Source organism: Gorilla gorilla, chromosome 5 (genome assembly GCF_029281585.2).
Source record: "Gorilla gorilla gorilla isolate KB3781 chromosome 5, NHGRI_mGorGor1-v2.1_pri, whole genome shotgun sequence".
In the NCBI taxonomy this organism is placed as follows: domain Eukaryota; kingdom Metazoa; phylum Chordata; class Mammalia; order Primates; family Hominidae; genus Gorilla; species Gorilla gorilla.
In genome coordinates, this window is record NC_073229.2 from 129,469,314 (window position 1) to 129,481,640 (window position 12,327).

At 42.8% G+C, this 12,327-nt stretch overlaps 1 protein-coding gene and 1 pseudogene across 1 annotated transcript in view; both read right to left on the reverse strand.

The window, feature by feature from the left end:
- Positions 1–12,327, reverse strand: part of PREP (prolyl endopeptidase) — a 125,219-nt gene that overhangs the window by 23,513 nt on the left and 89,379 nt on the right. The window lies entirely within an intron of this gene.
- Positions 1,226–3,023, reverse strand: LOC129534390 (large ribosomal subunit protein uL29-like; annotated as a pseudogene).

The window sequence follows — 12,327 nt, forward strand, 5'->3', positions numbered from 1 at the left end:
GGCTGCAAAGGGCAGCCCCTTCAGACAGAAGAATGTCTGGTGATAGCAACTCCTGCCTAATTTTAGAGCCTGACAGGTTTAAAGGAGAATGTTCATAAAAGGGTGTTGAGCTCCCCCTTTTTATCAGAGTTGACAGAGGCCACTTGTGTGGTCTGTGCTACGTGTGCCAAATAAATCTGACAAGGAGCAGAACTGCTCTGAGTCCACAGGCAGCATGCAGAGGAACAAGACATTCCATTACCAAAAGAACTGGACAGTAGGCAGGCAACCTCCGTGCTTCAGTTACCCTGTAACATGAGCATATGAAGAACTTCCTAGGACTTAGAGGGAGGCATTACATGTTTCTGTGCTGTACTAAGGTGAAAAATGCTAGCCTGGCATTAGAAGGTTGTCATCTTGTCTACGTTCCAGGCATTTAACTTTTGGGGAGTGGAGAGGAGTTTAAGAGTCATCTTTGGGCAGAAAATACAGAAGGAAAGTCTATTCCAGACTGCTTTAGTTAGTTTTTCCAAGGATGGCTGGGCATTTTGGTAACACTGGAGATTTAAAAGCTCCCTTAGGATACCTCAATAACAGCAAAGTCAGTCTATTTAAAATCTGTTTTAACTTTTAGTACATTTCTTGAGCACCAACAATGTGCTAAGTGCTATACTGATCATCTCTGCAGAAATTCACCAGCTCTCTAAGGCTCAGCCATCTGTTTTTTGGAATAATACGCCTTTTCCCAGTCTCAAACTGTGAAGCCAAAAGCGAAATAGAAAGTGGAAGTTCTGAATACAAGGAAAGAAGGGCAGTGAAGGAGGCACAGCTGGATCTCGTGCTATGGCACTTTGATGAGTTTATTTGGATTTTAGCGGTAACCTGGTGTTTTGAGGTAGAAAGACACACAGGGCTATGATGAATAAATCTGACTTGATTGTAGAACATCAAAGCCATCTTCAGTTCCACTGGTCTGATCTCTTTGTAGTTAATGAAGACACACAATCAGACATTTTCATTAAAAGTGAAGGAACCCTGCTACACGCGGAGGCCCAGAGAAAGCAGCTTCTGTTTTGGTACAGGCAGAAACTGCCCTGTAACATGGCTCACTGCAATGGGATTTATGCTGCACATGGAAGGCATATGCTGTGTGTTTTGCTCCTGCATGAGAACCACATGATGAATCCATCATCAGAGGGTTATAAGTTCTGCATTGTTTGCCTTCAATAAATATTTGTTGAATGAATACAGAATTGCATATTAAATACACACTTTTCTTTTGTTCTCTTCGGCCAGCTCTCTTTTATTGACAATGTGATGTTCGGGCCTTCAGCGTGTACTTCTGCAGCGGGTACAGCCGCTCCTTCCGTGGCTGCTTCTTGGTCTTCAGGTTCTCCTCGTGCTTGCTGGGCCAGTGGCACAGGCGCATGTTTTCTCAGGCCGCAGGTCCAGAGGCTTGTACCTCTTGCCCTTGTAGAATTTCCTGAGGTTTTCTTTGTGTGAGTCTGGTTAATTACGGTGAGAACACGGGCAATGGAATTGTGGACGACACGGATCTTAGAGAGCTTGGAGACGGCGCCGCCTGTCAGTGGCGATGCGCAGCTGGGACAGCTCCACCTTCAGGTCGTCCAGCTGTTTGAGCAGCTCCTCTTTCTCCTTCCCGTGAAGGTCCCGAGACTTGAGCTTAGCCATTGCTGCACAGGCCGCCCCCGCCGCCTGCTCCGAGGGCTAAATACTCTCTTTTTGACCCTCAAATACCTATACCAGCTTGCCTCAGGTCCGGAGCTCAAAGTCATTGTAGCTACCTCTCCCACACCATCTTATCCCTGCCTGCCTGCACAGGGGCCTTGGCTTCCAGGACTCCTGCTTCCAATCTGAGCACCTGTTACCAGATTAATCCATGTAAAACCTCCCTTTTAATCTAAGTCACTCTACTATTCAAAACAGGCAATGCCTCTCCATTCTCTACAAAATGAAGTCCATGAATGTATGTATGTATGTATGTATGTAAAGCAATCCTCATCCTCCTGGCTCAGCCTCCTGAGTAGCTAGGACTTCAGGCATGCACCACCACATGCAGCTAATTTTTTATTTTTTGTAGAGACATGGGTCTCATTACGTTGCCCAGGATGGTCTCAACCTGCTAGCCTCAAGCAATCCTCCTCCCTGGGCCTCCCGAAGTGCTGGTGTGAACCACCAAGCCCATCCAAAGTCCACGTTTTAGACCAGCAATTAAAGCTCTCCACTTTCTGCCTTCAACTTCTCTCAGTTCTTCCCAACTTCAACCAGCCTCTCTAGTGATATTGCTGTTTCACACCTCCAGAGCCCCAATCCCAATGTCACATGCCTTTCTAAACCAAATCATGACTGAAAAAAAAAAATCTATTGGCTCTTAGAAGTTCACTTGTTTGACCTCCTCCTCCCTCCCCTATCCAATGCAGACACCCACAAAGCTACATCTCAGGCAGGTTCATCCTTTGCTTAAATATTTCTAGTAACAAGAAAGAAACTTAAAACAGCACAAATGGCCATTCATTGCATTTTGGAGCCTCTCTGTTAGAAAGTTATTCCTTACCTGAAAACGTTAAAATAACCAAAACCAAAAGAAACAAAAGTTAGCCAAGGTTCTGGAGACAGAACCTAGTGACAGAACCTTGCAAGCTAATTATCAACTAAAGTTTCCATACATTTAAAAACAAATGTTAAAATACCTGCCAGTTAGTTTCTATATTTTTCACAACAGAGTTTTCTTTAGTTCATACTTTGGTCAAAATTCACATTATTTATTTTACTTGACTTGTTTAAAACACTTATTTAGTTCTTACCATGTAACAAGCAAGCACTAGTCTAAGGGCTTTAAAAATATTCTCTCGTTTTAATCCAAATATGAGGTCTATACAGTTGGCTCTCTATATCCACGGGATTCACATCTGCAGAGTCAACCAATTGTGGATTGAAAAAATTTTTTTTTAACCCAACAAAAAATAATAATACAATAAAAAATTTAAAAAACAGGAAAGTACAACAACTAATTACATAGTGTTTACTTTGTATTAGGTATTATACACAGTCTAGAGATAATTTAAAGTGTGTGGGAGGACAACCATAGGCTGTATGCAAATGCCGTGCCATTTTATATAACAAACTTGAACATCCTCAGATTTCGGTATCCACAGGGTGTCCTGGAACCAATCCCCTGTGGAATGTACTACGAATACCCCCACTTTTCAGCTGGGGTCATTCTGACGCAGATAAATTGTTAAGTAAGGAACTCAAGTCATACATCTCATAAACTATGGAGTCAGAATTTGAACCCAAGCTTTCTGGCTCCATACTGTATGCTCTTAGCCACTGTAAAAAGGAAATCAGCCAATCCCCTCCCCCTCCTCTGGGGGCCCCTCCTGAACTCTCCATGGCACTGTATTGTGCTCCCATGTGTCCCCGTTCTAGGCTGTGCATCTATTTGCCTCTGTATCCAGCAAGGTACCCAGAAGACAGTAGGTGCTTTGAAAACATGCTACATCAATACATAAATTAATGCCCAAACTGGACCCTACATTTCAATTAAATAATATCAGAAAAGGTAGTTTGAATGGTGTTTCATTAAAAAAAATTTATACAAACAGAGCAGCCTAGAGTCTTGCCTGAAAATCCTTGCAAGTTGAAAAATAATAAGATAAAATTAACTCTGGTTGAGGCACTTAAGATATTACATAAGCTTTTTGAGGTCACAAATTTCCAACTTATTACTAATGAAAAACATTTAACATCTGACATTTTCCTTATGTGTAGCTGTCAATCTATTAATTTGGCAATGCCAGGGCAGAGGAGCTTTATGGGTTCTTAAACTGTTTAGTTATGGTAATTTGCTGCATGAGATTGCACCTGCATAATAAAAACCCAACAAGGATATGTGAAATCCATTTCAAACCTCATTAACTCAAAACTACAGCAGACCACTTACTTGTTTTATTGTAAGTAGAAAAATAAAATTAATAACCAAAATGCTGAAAAGACAAACTCTGGTCAGAATGTTCATTAATAGAACAGAAGAGAACTGTGCATCCTTAAAAATTTGTGGCTGGTAACTATTCACCCCTTAAAAGGGTGAACTACTAAAGAGAGGCAGATGTTAGTGGGGAAAAAGCAGAGCAGTTTGTGCAACCAAGCAGTTCATGGCAGTGTGGGGGATTAAATGGGACTGTATGAAGCTGAGTGTGGCCCCGAATTGAGGACAGCATCAACAGAAGTCCTAGAATCAGGAAGCTGGCATAACTGTTCGATACCATTTTTTTGTTTTGCAAAGAGGTGGTCAATTAGAAGAGACTGAACTAGAGGCGTAGAGGCGGTATCACAAATAGCTACTGGGAAGTAACTCACTAGTGGGGTGGGGAAAAACGGGGCAGGGGGGACATGAAGGCAAATCACAAAGCAGAAATCCTGCTGTGAAGGTAAAAGAACAAATTCTTTTTGATTTATATTCTGAACTTGGCTATGTGAAATGTTTTATATTTGTGCAGTGGAATAACAGTAGCAGAAATCTTATCAGTCAAATCATATATATCTTTTTTGATGGCCCAGACATGCCTCCCACCACTCTAGCCCCAGCATTATCATCATAGACAGATTTTTGCATATTCCTTTGTTTCTAAACACAGAAATATACTTTTAATCTTACAGATATATCCTTTTCTTACCTTTTTTTTTGGGGGACAGGTTCTGACTCTGTCACCCAGGCTGGAGTACAGTGGTACAATCATAGCTCACTTGCAGCCTCAAACTCCTGGACTCAAGGGATCCTTGTGCCTCCGTCTCCTGAGTAGCTGAGACTACAGGTATGTGCCACCATGCCTGGCTAATTTTAAAATTTTTTGTAGAGATGGAGTCTCACCTATGTGTCCCAGGCTAGCCTCAAACTCCTGGGCTCAAGTGATCCTCCTGCCTCGGCCTCCCAATGAGCTGGGATTACAGGCGTGAGCCACCTTGCCCAGCCCTATATATACCTTTTTATTATCACCAGTAATCAAGAAAATGAAAGCTGAAGATGACTAACTCAATCATGTTCACGAAAGATCTAGAAAAGAACATGGTATACTTTACTGATGATAGACGGCATTCAGGATGGTGGATGGGGAATACTGACGATTATGAAGCACTGGGGTGCATACACAAAGGCTGGCAACAAAGTCTGTATGTGGAGTGCAAGAACTTTCATTCAGCGCATTTCCAGTAATACTTCTACTACCTGGTAATTAGCACACATGTCCTGGGCTGTAAGGAAACCCTTCATTCATGAGAAGCAGTTAGGCTTCCTGACCCCTCACATGGTCAATCCACTGCTACCTGACATTGCCTGGCTCCTCTCATAGTCAAATGCTCACAGCCAATCCCAGCACTGCCCAGTCTATATCCCCTGTGACTTCTCTGCAATACCACACCATCCTCCTTGAAACTCTTCTCCTCTGGCTTCTGTGATGCCAGCTTTTGTGGCTCCTCCTCCTCCTGTGTCCCTGAAATGTGAGACTGTGGTCCTCTTCTCCCACCATACACACTGTTGGAGTTTTCGGCTGTGCCCATGGGCTCCTCCACCACCACCACCACCCCCGCCCCCACCACCCCCTTCACAACTTTCCCTGGAACCTGACTCTGATTCTCTAAGCACCTGGTAGGTAGATGGCCTGATACGAATCCTACACAGGCCCTTAAGGGTCTGGATCTGTCTCCCTTTCCAGGCTCACGTGCTATGGGGCTCCAACCAGGCTACTTGCTTATCTGCAGCACTGTGAGGACACCTTTGCTTTTGTACAAGCTATTCATTTCCACTGGATTGGTGCCTTCTAACTCTAGGTTGCTGCATGCTTACAAACATTTGGAAAGCTTTTAGACAAGCTGACCAATAAAAAAGCAATTCTACTCACCTGTAAATTCAGCTGACCTAGTCCTTATTGTGTTTTATGAGACTCTGGGATCATTACTTTGGATTTATTTTCTTCAGACTCTGGATGCTTACAGCTTCATCCTTTTAGTGGCTTTGGCTTTTCTAATATGTTTTTAAAAGTAGCTTGTTTCTTGCATTCAACTTCCTTTCCCTTCTTCACTCCTCAGTATTTGTATGAATTTGTATGTATGATTTCTTTTCTTCATTATTTGTTCCTTGTGCTCTTTCCATCTGCCCAAAGCTCCTTTCCAGGAGGCCTTGTTTCCAAGAGGAGCCTTAGATGCTTCTCCTTCTCCAGGTTCCCACAGAACCTGTGAGCAGCTTATTAATATGGCTTTCCCTCCACTGAATTGCTGGAAATGCTTGATTGCATCTCCATTTTTCCTAGTAAACTCTATCCTGCCTTATATTCCCAAAAATAATTATTTCACAGATATTTACTAAGCACACCACCAGTGCATAGTGCTTAATAAATATCTGTGAAGTAATTATTTTTATTTGCTTAAGCAATGTTTTCACTCAGTCATTCTTTTCTTTTGAGATGGAGTCTTGCTCTATTGCCCAGGCTGGGGTGCAGTGGTGAGATCTCGGCTTACCGCAACATCCACCTCCCGGGTTCAAGCAATTCTCCTGCTTCAGTCTCCTGAGTAGCTGGGATTACAGGCACCCACTACCATGCCCGGCTAATTTTTGTATTCTTAGTAGAGACAGAGTTTTTCCATGTTGACCAGGCTGGTCTTGAACTCCTGATCTCAGGTGATCTGCCCGCCTCAGCCTCCCAAAGTGATGAGATTACAGGTGTGAGCCACTGCGCCCGGCCACACTCAGTCATTCTTAGACACTTACTGTGATTTCTCACTTGAAAATTCCTTTTTATTTAAATTAGGATTAGTCAGTACAACCATCACCATCTTTAGCATCCTTTGGTTTCTTTATGGGGCACGGTGACTTCTGGGGCCTCACTTAGACTAATGCAGCATTCAAGACATTACAAGAAACACAATGAAGAAAACATGCACATAAACCAATACAAATACTGAGAAGTGAAGAAGGAAAAGGAAATTGAATGCATGAAAGAAGCTATTTTTTAAAAAGATGATGTTAAAAAAGCCAAAAGCCACTAAAAGAATGAAGATTTGACCGTCCAGAGGCTGAAAAAAAAAAAAAATACAAAGTAATGATCCTAGATTCTCATAAAACACAATACGGAATGGGTCAACTGAATTTACATGTCAGTAGAATTGCCTTTTTACTGGTCAACTTGTCTAAAAGATTTCCAAACATGTGTACACATGCAACAACCTAGAGTTGGAGGGCTCCAGTACAATAAAAGCATGCTAGGAAAATAGACAAATTTACTTTGATGCTCTATAAGGGAGGCATAGTATAATTTTCTGTTTTGGTTATAAACTATGGCCTAAAATAACTCTTAAAGGGTAGATCACACAAAAAATTTCACAGAAGTAAAACTCGTAGTACAACATTCATTTTTCTGGCAATATTTGTCCATTTCTAGTGGACAAATTACCCTACCAGAGGAGAGGAAGATGGTCCAACATAGAAATATCAAAAAAAAAAAAAAAGTTTCACTTTTATAGGTTTCTGGCAACAACCAGATCATTTCAGACTCTATCTATCACAACCACTTTCAATCGTCAAGTACTTAAACATATCTACTCTGTTTTCTGGACTCTGGGGACACAGCAGTGGGGAAAACCACATTCTAAAGGGGAGACAGACAGACACATGAATGAAAATCTAATGTCAGCTGGTGATGAGTGCAATGGAGATACGGGTAAGTGAGTGGGGAAGGGCTGCTACAGTACACAGGATGGAGAGGGAAAGAGTCTCTGATCCATGCAGAGTAAGTGACTCTGTATAGTACAGAGGATGGAGGGCCAGGAGTAGGGGCAGTCCAGGCAGAGGGGAGGGGTGGAGTGGGTGAGTACATGCATGTATGCCAAGCAAAGCAAGGAGGCCAGAGCGGCTGCAGCAGGGGGGTGAGGGAGAGTGGCAGGAGATGAGTGAGGGAGAGGGCAGGGGCCAGGCTGGTGGGGTCTCATGGACATTGCTCAAGGCTGGTCAAACTGGCATCCAAATGTGATCATGAGGGCTAGGCTATTTATTAAGAAGCCACTTTATCCTATGAAAAAATGGCAAAGAGTCCCTACTGTTTTAGTTTTGATCTCAGAACTGACTGCCCTGCCTGCTAACACTGACCCCAGCCAGGATGTCAGCCCACTAATGCATCAAGAATGATATAAATCATTCCCCAAACTGACACCAACACAAACTCTCAATATTGTGGGTGTAATGTGTTTATGCGATCTCGACTCACCGCAAACTCTGCCACCCGGGTTCAAGCAATTCTCCTGTCTCAGCCTCCCGAGTAGCTGGGACTACAGGTGTGTGCCACCACACCTGGCTAATTTTTGTATTTTTAGTAGAGATGGGGTTTCGCCACGTTGGCCAGGCTGGAAAACCACCTTTTTTTCTTTTTTCTTTTTTAGTTGAAACTCAAGATAAAATAAGTAAGCAGATGGAGAATTCAAGGCCTGAGAGGTCTCACAGAAGGAGAGCAAGGAGCTGGTGCTTGGATTCCCTGCACTGACGCCCCCAGGCACTCTTGCACACTCATTCCCTCCTGGCAGAATGGAGAAAATGCTCCTTCTCCTGTGAAGGCCAGTCCTTCTTCTTATGGCTGTGGCTCTCTTCCCCTTCTCAAGGGAACTTGCTTCTGAGTGATTCTCTCCCTCTAGAACCAACCCATCAATGCACCAAGGCAATTTAGTTTCTCTCACTTAACATGCCATTGAACTCATATGCCCCATGCAACTTTTCATTGTCTGGAGCCCATTTTCTTCCCCTCTCCTACCTTCTCCCGGGTCCTGAACTTAATGACACAAAAGCTATGGAAAGCCTTGTTGGTAAAGTTTTATGTAATTAAGATTGATTTTTTTATAGGTTTTCTTAGCACAGCTGTACAAGTTATTCTACAGGAAGAAAACATCAAATTTGAAAAGTAATCGGAAGAAGAGAGAGAGTGGGAAGAAGATGTAAATCACAGCTGTTGAAAGTCAGAGATGCGTGATTAACGTACCAGTGACTGTATTTTTCTTAAAAAATTTAAATATTTTTAATAAGCTTTTCACATCATACCATTAATACAAGATTATTTTAACTAGCAAAAATGCAATACAAAAATATGTAAAAGCATAGCTAAATCACACCCATCCATAAAGAAACCAGTGATAAGAGCGTCTATCTCCTCCTCGTCTTTCCTGATACACCCTGTTGAGCCCTCGTCAGCCCTACTACTCACTGAAAGTGCTCTTATCAATATCACCAATAATCCACCTTGTCAAATCCAGTAACTCCTCTTCCTTCCTCATTTGCCCAACCATCAGCACTGGGTGTTGCCTGCCACTCCCTCCTTTTAATCCCTTTTTGTGGACTTCCTGCTCTGCCTGGTGAGGTCTCTGTTGGTTCAGCTCTTACCTCCCTGGCTGCTACTTGTCAGGCTCCTTTGCTGGCTCTTCCTCCTTCAACTGACCCCCCTAGATGTGGGGCTGCCCCAGGCATAGTCCTGAGCCTTCTCCACTCTTTATATGCTCTGCATGTGACTTTGCCCTTGTCCCTGGATTTAAGTAACATATTTATGCTGAAGATTCCCACTTAAAACTCTAACTCAGATCTCTCCTTTGAGCATGAGACTCAAATATCTAACTCCCTATTTGACACTGCCACTTGGATGATATTTCACATGTACCAAAAACTGAACATGTCCAAAATATTTATCCTCCTAATCTCATCCTACACAACCCACTGCCAACTCACTGATAAATGGTACCAGTTTCTCCGATTCAAAATCTCAGGCATTCCTCATGCATCCTTTTTTCTCAGCCTTCCAACATGCAATCCCTTAGTGTGTCTTTGCAATTCTACCTTCTAGGTATATTCCAAACTCACCAGCCCACCTTGTCCACAGTCCCCACTCTAGCCTGGGCCACCTTATCTCTTATCTGGTCTACTGCTACCAATGTCCATCTGCTCTCTCTGCTTCCTTATCACCCCCTCTAATCTGTTCTTCACAAAACGGAAAATGATTTTCTTACATCAAAACCATGTCTCTCTCCAGTATAAAACTCTGCAGTGACTCCCATCACACTTGGAATGAATCTGACATTCCCTAACACGGCCATGAGGCTCTCTGCCTTCCCCCTGCCCTTCATCCACTCCCCGCTTACTCACTGGGCTTCTCTTAGGTCCTCTCTGAGACCAAGTGCTTTGTTCTCAGGGCCTTTGCTTTAACGTTCTGGGCTGCCTGTCGCCCATTTTCACTTGGTTAGTTCCCTCTGAGCCTTTAGGTTTCAAGTGAAAACTCAGGGGAGCTTCCCGTGACCACTCCAACTGCACAGGGCCTTCTGCCATTCTTGGCTGCAGTCTTTGTTTATTTCATGCACAGCTCTTCTCCCAACTTGCAATGCTGACATTTATTTTCTGTTCACTTGTTTTTGCCTGTATTTCTCATAAGGGCAAAGACAACCACTCTTCACGTCGCTGCTACATTCCCAGTGTTTAGCACAATGCTTGGCACATGGCAAATTCTCAATAAAAACAAACTGACGGGATGAATGAAAGGGGTTCTTCCCCATCCCACCTCCACCCATCAATGCTGACAGAGAATTTCTGATGAAGGCAAGGAAAGGCAGCCATACATAGACATAAATGAATTGTAAATCCAAACAGGTGAGCTTTAGGAATCCCAGAACACTCCTTCATCGCTCTTATTTCTAAGGATTCTGAGCAATGGTGTCAAAGCATTTCCAAACACAATCAAATCTGCAGATTCTTAAACAACATGCCATCCACAGTTCAGATTATACTCTTTCTAAGTCTCTTCCAAATACTTAAATTAGCTATATACATATTAAATTCTGGAGTTGAATGAGATATATCCTAGGCAAAACAGAAAACTTGAGGCTCCAGATGTAGGTAGCACATATATAATGATTTTTTACTTGCAGGCTAAATGATTTTCTATTTGAAAGCCAATTTCACAATCACCCTCTACCTGAACTGAGATCAAAAAAGCATGCTGTTTAAAGACATGCTTGTATGCATATATTAATGTTTATGGCTACTTCTATACAGGCATATGTATACAAATGTACACACATAGAGGCTAGGAGGAAACAAAGAGTCATCTATTACTTGATTCAGAACTAACTGGTAGATGCTCTTAAAGACAGAATTAAAATGTGCTGCATTTGTCAATTTAGCCTGAGAAGATGATTTAAACTTTTCTTTTGAGACATGAACCAACATAAATGATGAAGCTTTCTCTAGTGTCTTAACAAAGCCACAGTGTTTTATATCAATTTCTACATGAAGACCCAGAACTAACTACCTCAGAGTACTCAACTGTTTAATTGTGACAGCCTCATCAGAGAAGCCAGCACCACTTCTCAGGGCAATTCAACTTTGAAGCAATGAGTTTATGTACCAAGAACACGGGCACACATCCATGCTGTATTTTCAGCTAACAGCTGAATGTCCTCTTTCCCCGTCTTCTGCTTTACACTGAGCTCCCAGGGGCAGGAGCAAGAAGACAAGCTTCTACAGGACAGTTGGCGTTTGGATGAATATTGAAAGATGCGTGGAATTTCAGAAAATAGTAAAGAAAAATGAGCAGAACCAGGATGGGTCATGGAGAAACGAGGCAGAGGTGAGTCTGAGTATGGTGGTCTGGGGCTATGGGGCGGCACTGGGGCGCGGCTGGATGAACAAGAGCATCAAAAGTTGTGTGGAGGAGCATGTACCCAACACAGACAATGACAAGGAACTTGCATGTGTTTCTATGAGGTACCCTCACAATGCCTTCCACTTCACAATATTTTACTACCATTTTTATAACTATGACAACATTTCTGTCTATATCTTACATTGAGTCAGCACAGAGGGTGAACAGAGAATAATCCAGTCTACCTCCCTAAAACCAGGTCAAGGTACACTTAATCCAAATCAAAAGACTACACTTGTGGAGATGGAATTTTTTTCCTCCCTCCTTCACAGACCAATGACAGTAATGCCAGTAATGGTTTTTCCTTTAGGGAGATAATGGAATATCCCCAGCACTGGGTCTATTTTTACTCACCCATCACCCATCGACCATCAGTGTAACTCCAGGCAAAGCAAGTGGAGGGGAGGGGAGGGAAGAAATCTGTGTAGCAGGTGGACAGCCCACACGAAGCTTCTATTGTCTCTCCTCTCCTTTTGTTCTAAAACAGTATGGCAGAAAGCCAAAAACAGTTGAGTTTTGCTGGCAAACTAAAATGTTGCCCCGGGGGTTTAAGAAAAGCAGGAAAAGATTACCCCAACTCTTTTCTGCCAAGCCTTCTCTAGGCAGA